Source organism: Chrysemys picta, chromosome 10, assembly GCF_011386835.1.
Source record: "Chrysemys picta bellii isolate R12L10 chromosome 10, ASM1138683v2, whole genome shotgun sequence".
Lineage (NCBI taxonomy): Eukaryota > Metazoa > Chordata > Testudines > Emydidae > Chrysemys > Chrysemys picta.
The window spans coordinates 33,680,033-33,697,118 of record NC_088800.1 but is presented as its reverse complement, the minus strand read 5'-3'; the positions used below and the strand labels follow the sequence as shown (position 1 = coordinate 33,697,118).

The 17,086-nt window shown below is 43.0% G+C and overlaps 1 protein-coding gene across 8 annotated transcripts in view; it reads right to left on the bottom strand.

Moving 5' to 3' along the window:
- Positions 1-17,086, bottom strand: part of TLN2 (talin 2) — a 378,548-nt gene that overhangs the window by 299,387 nt on the left and 62,075 nt on the right. For 6 of the 8 annotated variants that reach the window (XM_065558354.1, XM_065558350.1, XM_065558353.1 and 3 more), the window contains exon 2: positions 9,361-9,459. The exons of the other annotated variants lie outside the window; for them this stretch is intronic. The gene's annotated coding sequence lies outside the window, so the exon portion shown is untranslated. The remainder of the gene's footprint in view (positions 1-9,360; positions 9,460-17,086) is intronic. 8 annotated transcript variants of the gene reach the window in all.

Below are 17,086 nucleotides of genomic sequence, written 5' to 3'. Positions count from 1 at the left end.
CTCAGTAATGCTCCCCTTTGCAGTCCAGAGTTTAGTAGCTATCTAATTCCATTTATATCTAATATTAATAATCTGACACCGGAGAGCCAGGTAAGAAGTAAGGCGTTGATGCAGGTCAGGATATAACTGCTTCGCTGACCAATGTCAAAAGGCTTGCACAACCCTTACCTGCACTATTGCTTGTCACCAAGTTTTTCCATGAGAATGAACACCAGCTAAAGTGCCAACAAATATTTGCAAGCTTTTCATTAAAATAGCTGGAGGGATGATATTTTGGCAGAGCACTGCTCTCATTTGATACACATTTTTCTTCATTGCTTGTGGTCTATTGTCTTGACTAAGATATGAAGAGTACTTCAGACAAACAACAACAGGGAGTCCAACTATGGACTGGGCTTTGACTTCCACTGTTACCTAACTTATAAGTGATTTCTAAACATGGCCAGTACCACTTCCAACTCCGAGTAGTCTTTGAGCAGCTCAAGAAGCGTATGTGTTGGCAGCGTACCAAAAGAGAATCAAAGAACCAGAGAAATGTATGGCTGGAAGGGACCTTAAGAGGTCAGCCAGTCCATGCCCCCAGCACTGAGGCAAGACCAAGTATACCTGACCAGGGCTCAGCAACCTCCGGCACATGGTCCATCGGGGTAATCTGCTGGTGGGCCACAAGACATTTTGTTTACATTGACCGTCCGTAGGCAGGCCCCCCCCCCTCACCCTCGGCAGCTCCCAGTGGCCACGGTTCGCCGTTCCTGGCCAATGGGAGCTATGGGAAGCAGCACGCTCTGTGGGCCTACTTCAGTGTCCTTTCACTTAAAATCCAAGTTGCTTTAGCATTCCTGATTAATACTACACTTCATTTAGCATTTGACCAAATAAAATTACACAGGCCCAAACTCAATTCTGGCCTATGTTCCGTACATGGTCAAGTGAAAGGAAATTGACCATCAACTGGCTAGAAAAAGCCAGTTTAAAAAATAAAAAGAAGAAAGGAAGTAGTGATAGTTAACAATAAGCACTCTATTTTGAATTGGACAACTATGAGAGAAGTTTTAGGTCCTCTTCCTTGGAACTGTAGAAAGAGTTAAACAGTTTGGGGGAATGGAAACTTGTTTGCATGTAATTTAGTAGCACTGCATATTACTCATAGAATCATAGAATCATAGAATATCAGAGTTGGAAGGGACCTCAAGAGGTCATCTAGTCCAACCCCCTGCTCAAAGCAGGACCAATTCCCAGCTAAATCATCCCAGCCAGGGCTTTGTCAAGCCGGGCCTTAAAAACCTCCAAGGAAGGAGACTCCACCACCTCCCTAGGTAACGCATTCCAGTGTTTCACCACCCTCCTAGTGAAATAGTTTTTCCTGATATCCAACCTGGACTTCCCCCACCGCAACTTGAGACCATTGCTCCTTGTTCTGTCATCTGCCACCACTGAGAACAGCCGAGCTCCATCCTCTTTGGAACCCCCCTTCAGGTAGTTGAAGGCTGCTATCAAATCCCCCCTCATTCTTCTCTTCTGGAGACTAAACAATCCCAGTTCTCTCAGCCTCTCCTCATAAGTCATATGCTCCAGACCCCTAATCATTTTTGTTGCCCTCCGCTGGACTCTTTCCAATTTTTCCACATCCTTCTTGTAGTGTGGGGCCCAAAACTGGACACAGTATTCCAGATGAGGCCTCACCAATGTCGAATAAAGGGGAATGATCACGTTCCTCGATCTGCTGGCAATGCCCCTACTTATACAGCCCAAAATGCCGTTAGCCTTCTTGGCAACAAGAGCACACTGTTGACTCATATCCAGCTTCTCGTCCACTGTGACCCCTAGGTCCTTTTCAGCAGAACTGCTACCTAGCCATTCGGTCCCTAGTCTGTAGCAGTGCATGGGATTCTTCCGTCCTAAGTGCAGGACTCTGCACTTGTCCTTGTTGAACCTCATCAGGTTTTTTTCTGCCCAATCCTCTAATTTGTCTAGGTCCCTCTGTATCCGATCCCTACCCTCTAGTGTATCTACCACACCTCCTAGTTTAGTGTCATCTGCAAACTTGCTGAGAGTGCAGTCCACACCATCCTCCAGATCATTAATAAAGATATTAAACAAAACCGGCCCCAGGACCGACCCTTGGGGCACTCCACTTGAAACCGGCTGCCAACTAGACATGGAGCCATTGATCACTACCCGTTGAGCCCGACGATCTAGCCAGCTTTCTATCCACCTTACAGTCCATTCATCCAGCCCATACTTCTTTAACTTGGTGGCAAGAATACTGTGGGAGACAGTATCAAAAGCTTTGCTAAAGTCAAGAAATAACACATCCACTGCTTTCCCCTCATCCACAGAGCCAGTTATCTCATCATAGAAGGCAATTAGGTTAGTCAGGCACGACTTCCCCTTCGTGAATCCATGCTGACTGTTCCTGATCACTTTCCTTTCCTCTAAATGTTTCATAATTGATTCCTTGAGGACCTGCTCCATAATTTTTCCAGGGACTGAGGTGAGGCTGACTGGCCTGTAGTTCCCCGGATCCTCCTTCTTCCCTTTTTTAAAGATGGGCACTACATTAGCCTTTTTCCAGTCATCTGGGACCTCCCCCGATCGCCATGAGTTTTCAAAAATAATGGCTAATGGCTCTGCAATCTCACCCGCCAACTCCTTTAGCACCCTCGGATGCAGCGCATCCGGCCCCATGGACTTGTGCACGTCCAGTTTTTCTAAATAGTCCCGAACCACTTCTTTCTCCACAGAGGGCTGGTCACCTTCTCCCCATGCTGTACTGCCCAGTGCAGCAATCTGGGAGCTGACCTTGTGCGTGAAGACAGAGGCAAAAAAATCATTGAGTACATTAGCTTTTTCCACATCCTCGGTCACTAGGTTGCCTCCCTCATTCAGTAAGGGGCCCACACTTTCCTTGATTTTCTTCTTGTTGCTAACATACCTGAAGAAACCCTTTTTGTTACTCTTAACATCTCTTGCTAACTGCAACTCCAAGTGTGATTTGGCCTTCCTGATTTCACTCCTGCACGCCTGAGCAATATTTTTATACTCCTCCCTGGTCATTTGTCCAATCTTCCACTTCTTATAAGCCTCTTTTTTGCGTTTAAGATCAGCAAGGATTTCACTGTTTAGCCAAGCTGGTCTCCTGCCATATTTACTATTCTTTCTACACATCGGGATGGTTTGTTCCTGCAACCTCAATAAGGATTCTTTAAAATACAGCCAGCTCTCCTGGACCCCTTTGCCCTTCATGTTATTCTCCCAGGGGATCCTGCCCATCTGTTCCCTGAGGGAGTCAAAGTCTGCTTTTCTGAAGTCCAGGGTCCATATTCTGCTGCTCTCCTTTCTTCCTTGTGTCAGGATCCTGAACTCGACCATCTCATGGTCACTGCCTCCCAGGTTCCCATCCACTTTTGCTTCCCCTATTAGTTCTTCCCTGTTTGTGAGCAGCAGGTCAAGAAAAGCTTTGCCCCTAGTTGGTTCCTCCAGCACTTGCACCAGGAAATTGTCCCCTACGCTTTCCAAAAATTTCCTGGATTGCCTGTGCACCGCTGTATTGCTCTCCCAGCAGATATCAGGGTGATTAAAGTCTCCCATGAGAACCAGGGCCTGCGATCTAGCAACTTCTGCTAGTTGCCAGAAGAAAGCCTCGTCCACCTCATCCCCCTGGTCTGGTGGTCTATAGCAGACTCCAACCACGACATCACCCTTGTTGCTCCCACTTCTCAACTTTATCCAGAGACACTCAGGTTTTTCTGCAGTATCATACCGGAGCTCTGAGCAGTCATACTCCTCTCTTACATACAATGCAACTCCCCCACCTTTTCTGCCCTGCCTGTCCTTCCTGAACAGTTTATAACCATCCATGACAGTACTCCAGTCATGTGAGTTATCCCACCAAGTCTCTGTTATTCCTGTAATACTTATGTTTTTATTTTGATAAACAAGTTTTTTTACAGTATATTTCAGTAGAAGCACTTTTTTAAGCTTGAATTTCGAGGCCAGGTACACTAGTCCCAACTCCAAGAGCTGTCCCAGCATGCACTATCCTGATGTCACCATGAGCCCCAGAGGGTATTTTAATTCTTAGGGTATTCAAAACCAGGTATTACTACTAACCCCGGGTTAAGTATTTTTAGTCAGCTCTAAACATGCAGTCAATTGCCATACTTAACTTACAGCAAAGAACAATACTTGCTAGCAGTACACAAATGCACAACCCCAGACTGCAGTGCATCTTTCAAGAAGCAAGACTCCATTCTACTGGCAAGCTTCCTAGAATTCCATTTAAACAGAAATCAAGGTCACTTAGTCACCCTGGGGGGATTAGTGATATAGCAAAAGCTTTAACAGGACAATGAAAACTTTACGTGTAATCTCAAAGTTAGTCCAGAGTGTGTCCCTGCAAGCCAAAAAACCAAGTAACAGGAGGGCACTGTTGGAGCAGGACATTAAATGTTAGTCTGTAACCAATTTGGGTGGAGTATTCAAGGTAAGTTTCCTTCACCAATCCAGTATAGATATATGTGGGGTTTAGTTTGGTTTTTTGTTTGTTTGGTTTTTTTGGAGGCTAACCATTTTATACTACCCTCATCCCTCTTCAATCCTTGTTCATTATATTATAGAAAACTCAACTCAAGGGAAAGGTTAAACAATTCTTGAAGCCAAATAGATACTATTTAAGTAACTCTTTTAGACACTTGGTTTTAGTTTAATCTATGTATGCACTTGGAAGAGAAAAAAAAGTCAATTTCTATGCCGGCAAATTCAAAACTGGTCTGATTTTTCACTTTCCTGAAGCACTCGGTTGTCTTTTCAGACTGAGAAATTTCCAGAGTTCCCTTAAGTCTCAGGGGATTTAAGAGTAAGAGCTTTAGCTTATGGTTTAAACTTATTTTAAGGTTCAGGATGTGTAAGTTGCTTCCTATTCATACAGCAAATAAAAAGAACTGTAGACAATATAATGTCCAGTTCCCAATTGAATTCAGGAGCAGTCTGAATGAAATCAATGATTCATGAAATCTGTACTCTCACGTTGCTATGGAGATTCCAGGCATACAATTGCAGGTTCTACAGATCCCAGATGAAACACTCCTAGATCAGTTACAAGAGGTGTCTTCCTGTACTCACTACAAATAGAGGATAGCATGGCAACTATGGATTCTATCCACAAGTGAAATCCACAGCCAAGACTTATTAATGTGATCTATTTTACTATAAAATTTAATCAGCCTTTTAACCAAATACTTGATTTTCATGTGACATTAGCAGAAGGACACTGGAACCCTCCTTCCTCATAACACAAAACTGGAAAATACTTGGAAAAAAGACAACCTGAAATTTGTTAATTTTTTTCCTTGGCACTCGCAGATAATATCAATATAAATAGTCATAGCTGGCAACGTAAAATACCAGCGTGGCAAGGAATACTTAATCCTAGCTCAAGAAAAATAGTCTTATGGAAAAAAATTTCTAAGGTGAATTTTTGGGTGTTCATGCTTCAAATCACCAGTGTCTTCAAGCACCAACTTCTGAAATGATGCAAGAAAGCCATGACAATAGGTGCTGCACAGGGGCGGCTCCAGGGACCAGTGCACCGAGCGCGTGCCTGGGGCGGCCTGCCTGTCGCCATGAGGGCAGCAGTCAGGCTGCCTTCGGTGGCATGCCTGCAGGAGGTCCGCCGGTCCCGCAGCTTCAGCAGCAATTCGGCAGTGGGTACGCCAAAGGCGCGGGACCAGCGGACCTCACGCAGGCATGCCACCGAATCCGTGTTACCAGCGGACCTCCCGCAGGCGTGCCATCGAAGGCTGCCTCACTGCCGTGCTAGGGACGGCAAAATACATAGAGCCACCCCTGGTGCTGCAGAAGAGTTAATAAGTGAAACAATGCTGATTTTATGGCTACCTGATAATTCTTATCTCCACAGACAGACAGTCTCAAACAAACCAATCTATCCATACGTACATCACTTACAGACATTTCTGGCACTAAATGCGTTATCTGTGCAGCTCACATTAAAGAATTAAAAAAATCCAAATCCAATGAAGAAAGAAAGTAATCCCATTTTCAAGTAAGGCAAACTGGCACAGAAACACTGAGTAACTTTCCCAAGGTGACATGACACTTGTGGAAGTGCCAGTAATAGAACCCGATATCTCAGCACCCAATCACTTGAGCCACAGTTTGGACATATTGTCTTAGACATAATATTGACTTAATCTGCAGAGTAAGTGTCCAAACAGAGAGCTTGTGCAAAATATCCATTCCCCTTTAAATTCACACCCTAGCTATTCTGCACTAATTTCCCTGTGAATACTCTAAGCAGGTAAAGTCCTCAGTATCACATACACCACAACTGCCATTGGATTGACTGCTCTTTGGAGATTATTTGTTTCAAACATTGGTTTCACCACTACTCCATTTTTCTGTACCTGCTGCCATTTCTCCAAGAGTATTCATTCCTGTGTAGCATGCCTACTCTTTCCAATTATTCTACAGTAACACAATACAGATTGCAGGGTGAATCCCAAGGGCATCCCTGAGCAATTGTTCAGCAAATGCCTGTATTCAAAGTTATTTCAGATAACAAAGGTGCAGCCTGTTACATAAAATTGCTATCAAAGCAAAAAACAAAAACAAAACAAAAAACACCCATGTTGGAGACAGACTCGTTGGAAAGGGATTCAGTTAAAAGAACTGTGAAATGGGATCTTTTTTACAAGCTACTGGTACCAGACCAATTTCTCAACACAACGGACAAAAGAGAAAAATTCATCCTGTTTTTCATTCAGTATACTGCAGAGGAGACATGCTATTAGAGCAATAGGACTATTTCATCCGCTATGCTTTAAAACTGAGGTCCTCCAATTCCACGATCTCCATGAAAGAAAGTGAACTGGAGATGGGTAACGGAAGCAATTTAAAGATACCCACAAAGAGGAAATAGTGGGGGGTTACTGACAGAGCATGGGGAAGCTATAGCTGATGAACAGTTAGTAGTGGAATGAGCAGAGCTAAGATAGTCCAGGACAGTATTATGCAAGTGTCATATCTAGTATAACCAAAACCAACAGTTTATCTGCCTCAACCATGGCTTGTGGTGACTATACAGCCATGACTGACTCAGTTTATAAAACCCACAGATTTGGAGTAAGCCACCCACAGTCTAGGCATGTTTGCACAATCTGTGTAGCAGTGGTTTTCAGATGCAGTAATAGATTCTACTTAAAATCATAACAACATTAGAAAGTTGTAATGTTCTGGTGTACTAATGAATGTTGCAATTGGTTCACACACAGAGTTTCCAGGAATCAAGTTAGGGACAAACATACTACACGAACCTAGAAAAGAGACAGTCATTCAAGCAATTTGGAACACTGCAGAGTCAATTAGCTGTCAGAAATTTAAAGCACTTAAGAATCTCAAACCATCTGGCATTTACAGATCACATTTTGCTTTGTATTTGTTGACAGCAAAGCCACCTAACTACATGTATGTAGCTCCAAAGCCTGTACGTTTTTTGTTTTAAAAGCACCAATACTATAACATAGACATTTATTAAGAAACCCTTCCAGTCGGTGATGGAGATACCCAGTAACGAACTCTGGATCAGACTCAGTTGTATCATATTAGTAATCCTAAAATTAACTTATCTATTATCATGTTATATTCCCCTTCTACTACAAATTTTAATGGGTTAGGAAATCAAGTTCTTTTTCAAGTCAAGTTAAGATCATTTAGCAAAAGGAGATTACAATATGAGAAAAATCCAGATTTTACTTGTTAAGTGGTAGAGTTTTCTGTTACCTTAGTGAGTTACTTTCATCTGTTAAAAGAAGAACAGGAGTACTTGTGGCACCTTAGAGACTAACAAATTTATTAGAGCATAAGCTTTCGTGGACTACAGCCCACTTCTTCGGATGCATATAGAATGGAACATATATTGAGGAGATATATATACACACATACAGAGAGCATAAACAGGTGGGAGTTGTCTTACCAACTCTGAGAGGCCAATTAATTAAGAGAAAAAAAACTTTTGAAGTGATAATCAAGCTAGCCGAGTACAGACAGTTTGATAATAAGTGTGAGAGTACTTACAAGGGGAGATAGTCAATGTCTGTAATGGGATAGGTTCCTGGGTTAGTGGTTTTGAGAGTAAAGGATCATCTACAACCTATCCTGAAAGATGATCCTTTACTCTCACAGATCTTGGGAGACAGACCTGTCCTCGCTTACAGACAACCCCCCAACCTAAAGCAAATACTCACCAGCACCCACACATCACTGAACAAAACCACTAACCCAGGAACCTATCCTTGTAACAAACCCCGATGCCAACTCTGTCCACATATCTATTCAAGTGACATCATCATAGGACCTAATCACATCAGCCATACCATCAGGGGCTCGTTCACCTGCACATCTACCAATGTGATATATGCCATCATGTGCCAGCAATGCCCCTCTGCCATGTACATTGGCCAAACCGGACAGTCTCTATGCAAAAGAATTAATGGACACAAATCTGACATCAGGAATCAAAATACTCAAAAACCAGTGGGAGAACACTTTAACCTGTCTGGTCATTCAGTGACAGACCTGCGGGTGGCTATATTACAACAGAAAAACTTCAAAAACAGACTCCAAGGAGAGACTGCTGAGCTAGAATTGATATGCAAACTAGACGCAATCAACTCCGGTTTGAATAAGGACTGGGAATGGCTGAGCCATTACAAACATTGAATCTATCTCCCCTTGTAAGTATTCTCACACTTCTTATCAAACTGTCTGTACTGGGCTAGCTTGATTATCACTTCAAAAGTTTTTTTTCTCTTAATTAATTGGCCTCTCAGAGTTGGTAAGACAACTCCCACCTGTTTATGCTCTCTGTATGTGTGTATATATATCTCCTCAATATATGTTCCATTCTATATGCATCCGAAGAAGTGGGCTGTAGTCCACGAAAGCTTATGCTCTAATAAATTTGTTAGTCTCTAAGGTGCCACAAGTACTCCTGTTCTTTTTGCGGATACAGACTAACACGGCTGCTACTCTGAAACCTTTCATCTGTTAACTTATTTCTTTAAGCGATGAAGATATAAAATGCAAGTTGAAAGTTAATACAGTTTATGCTATCAGCATTCTTAAAGCTCAAGTACACCACTGTTGTGTAAGCACTAAGTAGTGTAAGTAACTCAGTCTGTCACCTGTGGCTTGTGTTATGAGATATCATTTGCTCTCATGCCCACTCACTAGAAGCACATCATTACATCTAACTAGCTCCTTCTTTAGCTTTTAAGACCTACACACTCGCCTTTGAAGATAATTATGCATACACGTCAAGAGATATACTACTGTACTTACAGATTCCTTCAAACTGATCGGGGCATTTAACGGAGCGGAACAGACCTGCAATCCAGTCCAGGGGCAAACAAGATCTGGATGTTATCCCACAGCAGAGCACTGGTGAAATAAAAACACTGTAAGAATTCCATCTAAAGAGACACAGTTTAGTAACTGTGTAAGAGAAACAACCTTACATCATGACACCATTCTTCAGAACGAAAGCAACACTAAGTTAACAAAGAAAGGCAGCATGAAATTTGACACTCAAGTGCCCCATACATGGGTGAGTGGCAGAGTCAAGTTGGAAGCAAGCCAACATGGTCTACTTTGTAGTATTTAGTTACTACTATGTTACTGCAGTGCAAAACACTTCAGTCTAAGAACCTCCAAGTATTCCAAAGCTACAACTGTTTATTCATTATTCCTGGGGATAATCACATGCACAATGCAGGTAGGTAAACAGGGAAAGATTACTACTGATCACCAATTACCAGTAATTATGGTATCACTATTTCAGTTTACCAAGATGTTACAATTTTCTACCAATCCTTACGTGGTCATCTAAGTGAAGTTTTGGGTATGGTCAATCATTTTTCAGTCAGTTAGAACTTGCTTGTGAATCTAGTTTCTTTCAAAATGCCCAAGGCATTTGTTCTCATTAACATCAAAGTCTGTAAGAAGTTCAAAAATTACAGTATTTGAGCAAGATCGTAACAAAGAACTTATTTTTAAGTGTCATGTTTCATTCCCATATCACTCCGTTGAAATTTGACGTCACTGAGCTACAACTGAGTATAAGCAACTAAGCACATGGTTATAGTGGAGCCAATGAAAGAATAAATATCTCAACTGAGTGAAATCATACCTCCAATCCATGATCGTGCTAGAATATTGGAATTTTCACTCACTGATCAGAAAAGTCATTGTCTACAGCTTAGGTCCTTATCTCAAATCAAATTTCATCCCACTGCTATTTCTCCAGTTTTCAAGATAATCCAACTTTTCATATGATATTTCAGTCCTCCTTCATATTGGCAATACCTCCCAACTTTGTGTCATCTGCAAATTTTATTAGCACACTGTTTGGGTTTGACTTGCACCTTGGATGTAGTAATTTCTATTTTCATATCCTCATTTCCATTTCCACCCAGATACTTCTCCTAAGCACCTCATTACTCTTATTAAAAATTAAGGCAAAATATTTGTTTAGGTATCACGCCATACCTAGATTATTTTTACTCTCCTTTCTCAGTGCTTAGAGGTCCCAGTTCTTCTTTATTTGTTTTCCTTTTATTTATGTGGCCACAGAACCTTTTACTGTTGGTTTTAATTTCCTTGCACGGTCCAACTCTGCTTGGCTTTTGGCGGTTCTCACTTTATCCCTGCACTTTCTGACCTCCAAGAGGTAGCTTTCCTTGCTGATCCCTCACATCTCCCATTCCTTGTAAACTTTCTGCTTTCTCTTAATAACTTGTTTGAGATGCTTGCTAATCCAGCTTGGTCTGCAACCCATTCCTACAAATTATTTCTCCTTGCTTGAAATGCAGGCATCAGATATTTTAAGTCAAAGTTGCAAAAACTAATTCCAAACCTCTTCCATGTTCAGATCCTTAAGTTCTTCAGTCCAGTCCACTTCCATAACTCATTTCCTTTTTTTTTTTTTTTTTTTTTTTTTTTTAAGTTTGACCTTTTGAAATCAAGGATACTAGTTGCTGACCTATTTTTGTTTATCCTTCCATTTAGTTTACACTGAATTAGCTCATAATCAGTCAAACCAAGGTTGCCCTCTACAACCAGTTCTTCTATAAAGTCCTCGCTACTTATCAACACTCAAACTGAAATAGCATCACCTCTTGTTTGGTGACTATTTGGTGAAGAAATCGGACAGCTATCACATCCAGGAATATCTGGGCCCTACCCCTTGTCCTCCAATCTACATCTGATAAATTGAAGTCTCCCATAATCACAAAATTCCCAGTAGTATTTATTTCATTAAAAATATTAACGCAGTGTCTATCCATATCCAACTTAGATCCCGGAGTCTGTAGCAGACCGCAAGCACTATTCCAGTGGAACCTGTTAGCTTTCTTCCCCAAAGTGATTTTGACCCAAACAGATTCTGTTTTATCCATTCCATCGCTTCTAATTTCTTTACATTCTACCTCATCAGTAATATATAATGCTATTCCACCACCTTTATCTTTACTTCTGGCTTTCCTATACAGCACATACCCTCAATACCTGAATTCCAGTCATAACTACTATTCCATCACATTTCTGCTAGCCCTATAATATTAAAGTTCATGGTCTCAAACTGTTAAAGTCCAGCTCTAGTACAGTTTACTTCCTCCTGCTGTGTAGAAGGAATACAGTTACTGAAGGAAGCACAGAGGGAACACCTCATGCTGTTAAATGAGGGCCTTGGAGCTGGGACAAATATGAACTTAAACTGCAGGGTAGGAAGGGGGAGGAGAGAGGAAACCATAAAGAACCATGATGATTAAGAGGAAGTCTTTGCAAAGCACAGCTTAGCGAGGATACAGGATAGTAAAACCACACGAAGAACTGACATACACAGCAGCCAGTCTTCAAGACAAGATTCCCAAAAGTAAACAAACTAACTTAGAATGCCTGACTGAAGCAACAAAACCAGCCTAGTATTCCAATTTCTGATACGGTCTGCACGGATATATAGTGTGTTTCTTCTTCTTCTGTTCACTGCTAGTTGATTTATTTCCCTCCCCATAGCTACAATGAACACACTTGTACAATATTCTGTTTTGAGTTTGTTTTACAAAATTTCACACACACCCCGCCCCCAAAAAAATGTATCTAGGAAGTGAAGTCATTTATTTGTTGTGAAACTATAGCAGCCACCATTATTGTTCATTTTTAGCACTGTAGCTCATCTGTGTAGTAACGCTGCTGTCTGATTAGATGTGCAATCATTCGCATCATGAATGCTTGCCCTCTGACACAGTAAAATAACTTGGCCTAGTATTGCAAAGCTAATCCAACATCAGAGCAGTTCACAAAACTAAGATAGTGATTTATGTTTGTTATGTTCATTTGTTTTCCATTGCTTTTAGAACAATGAACAGCGTCACAGTTTAACCTTCAATTTTAAGCCTGTATAAGTTTAGGTATCACATTCAGACCAGGTGGAGGGAATTACAGTGTTGTCAACTTGCAGTTTTACTGTGAGTCTTGAAAGTCTGGCCAGAGCTAGAGTCATCTCATGACGACACAAGAAGCACTAGCCCTCTTGTAAACTTCAGCCCTGCCTGGGGGAATTCTCTCTGATTGCCCTCTCCTGGGAAAGAGCAGCCAATCATGGTTTCTGCAGGAAGCAGGTAAAGTTCTCTGCCCTAGCAGACACCATTCTCAAGGAGGGAAAGGACCAAAGAGCCCCACAGCTCAGGGCAGATCCTTCTCCTTCCTCCCCCCTAAGTTGCTCCCTTGTATTACCCCTTTTACATTTAAGACCATGAAAGAGACTGAAACCTTGAGCCAAACAACCAAGTAAAAGAAACCCATCATCAATCCTGAAACATGATTTATCAAGACACTGAACAAATGTTTGCAATTATAAACCAAGGCAATACACAGTGACCTGCCATAAAAGGATCAGTATGAGCTCAAGTTTCCATCAATTCCTACAATATCAGATGTTAGCTTGCTCGTTATCAAAGAGAGGTTCTGTACCCTTTCCAGCATTCATGATTAAGGCAGTCTGGATCCTTGGATGCAACTGGATTCAGAGTAATGCAAACATTCAGTTTGTGCTCTATATCCTTCCTTCCTGCCATACCACCTCAATTTCTCATGCCAGCAGAAGTAGCCTTTCCTTACAAGCAATGCCATTATTTTATCACTGAATCTACGATATGCCAACAGAAGGGACCCAACTTGTGTAGCACATATTTTATGAAAACACTAACAATGGCCCATTCTCTTTTCCATTCCAAGACACTAAAATCATTGTTTTGAAATGGTCTCACAAAAGTAACAGTGTCTGGAAATCCAATGAGCAGATTACTCTAGCTAAGTTGCAAATGGCAGCACTTATTTTTTGCTCAGTAGTCACACGCTGTAACACATCAGAGCTATAATAGCTGCAGAGCAACAGCCAGATGTTGGTTGCCCTATGGATTTGGGCTAAACAGTTGTCACATCTGCTGCTGTGCTGCCAAGAGTTGTCCCCACTAAGATCAAGGTACAAGCCATCTGCCACTTAGTTCATGAACTTGGGCAAGTCACTGAAATTCTGTGCCAGGTGTAAAAAGGAAACATTACCCTGCTTCAAAAACCTGTTAGGCCCGCACATGCGCTCTTCCTCCTCGTGATGCACTACTAGGACAGTCAGCGCGTACGGGCCAACCCCCCTCAGTTCCTTCCCTACCACAGAGTCATTGACAAGAACTCCACAAAGTACAGGGCAAGAGGATGGGTTGTGGCGCACCCATAGAGGGACACATCTCTAAGAACCGTTGTTACTGCACAAGGCGACTAACTTCTTCTTTGAGTAGTGTCCCTAATGTAGGTGACTCCCGAGCAGTAACCCTACTGAAGGGCTGGGGTTTCGGAGTCGGATCAGTTACAGATGACAGCACTGTGCAGGCGAAGATGGCATCGGAGGCGGAATCCCCAGTGATTGCATAATGTTCTGCGAAGATGTGCCACTCTACAGATCTCGGAGATAGGAGCCTTCTTGAAGAAGGCGACAGATGAGGAGATCGACCTTGTGGAGTGTGTACAAATAGTATCTGGAGGGTCATATTGTGAACTTGGTAACAATGTCTGATATAGTTCAAGACCCACTTAGAAAAATCTTTGGGCTGACATTGCTGAGCCCTTGGGTCTTTCTGCAATGGAAAGGAAAAGCCTGGGGGCTTCTGAAGGCATTCATCCTGTCCAGGTAGAAGACTCTGGCTCTCCTGACATCTAGAGGGTGTAATACAGCCTCCCTGTGCCTTGGGATAGAAGGTTGAACAATGAATTAATTGGTTCTTGTGAAATAAATGGGGAGACTATCTTAGGAATCAAGTTTGGATATGGTCTGAGCATAACCTTGTCCCAAAAGAATACGGGGGGGGGGGGGGGAGATGTGCCCGCAGAACCGCTATTTCTCCTATTCTTTGGCCAAAGTAATCGCTATCAGGAAGGCCATTTTCATTGAGAGGTACATAAGCAAATCGGTGGCCACGGGTTCGAAGGGAGTCCTAGTCAGTCCTTTCAGTACCAGATTTAAGTCCCCGATGGGTGTAGGAAGCCAAGGTTGTGGGAATAGGTTAACTCTACCCTTGACAAATCTTTTGGTAGTCAGGTGCGACAGCATTGAGTATCCCTCTACTGGATGATGGAAGGCTAGGTGAACTCAAAGAGCTTAGAGACAGCCCTGATCTTTTTAGGGCCAGTGCATAGTCTAAGCTGTGTGGAAGAATCATGGATGTCAGGGAGATTTGTTGGGAAATACACCATATCTGAAACGTGGACCATTTTTGTAGGTAAGTATTTCGTGTCAAAGACTTTCTACTGTGTAATAATACCTCTTAAACTGCCATCAAACAGGAGCTTTCTAGGTGTTTGAGCCAAGAAGAAGCCAGGCCTTGAGGTGGAGAATCACCAGGTTGGGATGTAGGGTACATCCTCTGTTCTGCGAAAGGAGGAGTGACTAGAAGAGAGATCAGCAGGCACGTCGCAAGCTGTGACAGGTAAGGGTACCAAGTCTGTCTTGGCCAAGCAGGAGCCATCAGAGGGACATGTGCTCCCTCTCTCTTTGTTTTCAGAAGGACCTTCAATAGTGTGGTGAAAGGAGAAAAGGCACGAAAAAGATCCCTGTCGCAGGGGAGAAGGAGAGCATCATCTAGGGAATGTTGTCCTATCCCCGCTCTGGAACAATAGCATGAACATTTCTTGTTCAGGTAAGTGGTGAACAAGTCTGTGGTCAGACTGAATAGATTGCGAAGTACTACTGGGTCAAGTTCCTACTCGTGGTCATGTGAGAATTTGTGACTGAAACTGTCTGCTATCGAGTTCAGTGTATCTGGAAGGTAGGCTACCAACAGTGTGATGTTGTGGGAGACAATTCCATAGTCTGATCACTCAAAGGGAGGGTGACCGAGCTCCCCCGTGTCAATTTATTTAGAACATGCAAGCTATGTTGTCTGTTAGGACTCTCATGTGTGACCCTTTGATCAGCAGGACGAAGTGGGCGAAAGTATTCCTGACTGCCCTTAGCTCAAGGAGATCGATGTGAACGGATATCTCCGTGGGTGACCATTTGCCTTGTGTCATAAGGTCATTTAGATGTGCACCCCACCCTATGAGCGATGCGTCGGTAGTGAGAAGCAATGACGGGGGGGTTTGCAAGGAGATCCCTTTGCAAATGTTGGTTGGGTCTCTCCACCAGTCTCGGTAGATTTTGACCCTGGTGGGTAGTGACAGGAATTTGTCTAATCTGTCCCTGTTTGGTCTGTAAACCGAGCTGAACCATATCTGAAGACACCGCATGTGAAGGCTGGTGTGCGGTATTACCAGTGTGCCCATTACCATGTGCCCCAAGAGTTATAGGCAATGTCTGGCTGATATTTGTGGCTTGTTTTGAACTGTCTCTGTGAGCATAGTCAGAGAGAGAGAGATCTGTGCCGAGGCAGAAGGGCTCTGGTCCATACAGTTTCGAGGTCAGCGCCTATCAACTCCAGGTGCTGCACTAGAGTGAGGATTGATTTCTGGTCATTGGTCTGTAGGCTCAGTTCTGTAAACATGTGCACTGCAGCTTTGGTGACTCAGTGAGCCTCTTGAAAAGACCAGGCTCTGAGGAGGCAATCATCTACATACGGGTAAATCATGATCCCTTGGGAGTGAAGTGGGCACCCACCACTGAGAGAACCTTGGAAAATTCTCTTGGGGCCAATGATAGCCTGAAGGAGAGGACCCTATACTGGCAGTGATCTTGCCCCCGAGTCAATCTGAGTAATCATCTGAGAGTCAGTAGGACTATGATGTGAAAATACGCATCCTGAAGGTTGAGGGCTGAAAACCAGTCTCCTTGTTCCAACACTGGAATGACTGATGCTAGAGTGATCATCTTGAATTTTTGAGCCTTGAGAAACTTGTTGAGAGCTCTGAGATCTAGTATGGGTCTCCAACTTCCCTTCCTCTTAAGTATTAGGAAATAACAAGAGTAGAACCCTTGGCCTTGTAGATGTTAAGGTACTGGTTCTATGGCTACTAACTGGAGAAGATGATCTACCTCTTGTCATAGTAAAGTCTCATGAGAAGGGTCCCTGAAGAGGGACAGGGAAGGATGTTGTGGAGGGGGCACGGAGGTAAAATGGATAGAGTACCCTTTGCGAACGATCTTTAAGACCCATCGGTCCGAAGTTATGCATTCCCAGGTGCTGCGGAACGCTGCCAGACGGTAACCAAATGGGTGGACAGTGGTGGTTGGTTGTAGCAGTTGTGGGGAGTAGTCTATCGCCACCTCGACCAACATGTTAAAATTGGTGTTTGGACCTGGATGGCTGGGACGAAGAAGATTGCAGGCCAGGAGGTTTACATCTTGAAAATTTAGTTTTCTTCCTCTGTGGCATGTAGAAGCGTTGAGCCGGGTATTGAGAGGTGCGTGGCTCATGCTGGAGCTGCGGACTAAATATTCTGTTCTGGCTTGATGTGTATATGCCCAGTGAATGGAGAGGCTCAAGAATCCTTCAGGGTGTGAAGAGAAGCATCGAGCTTAGTG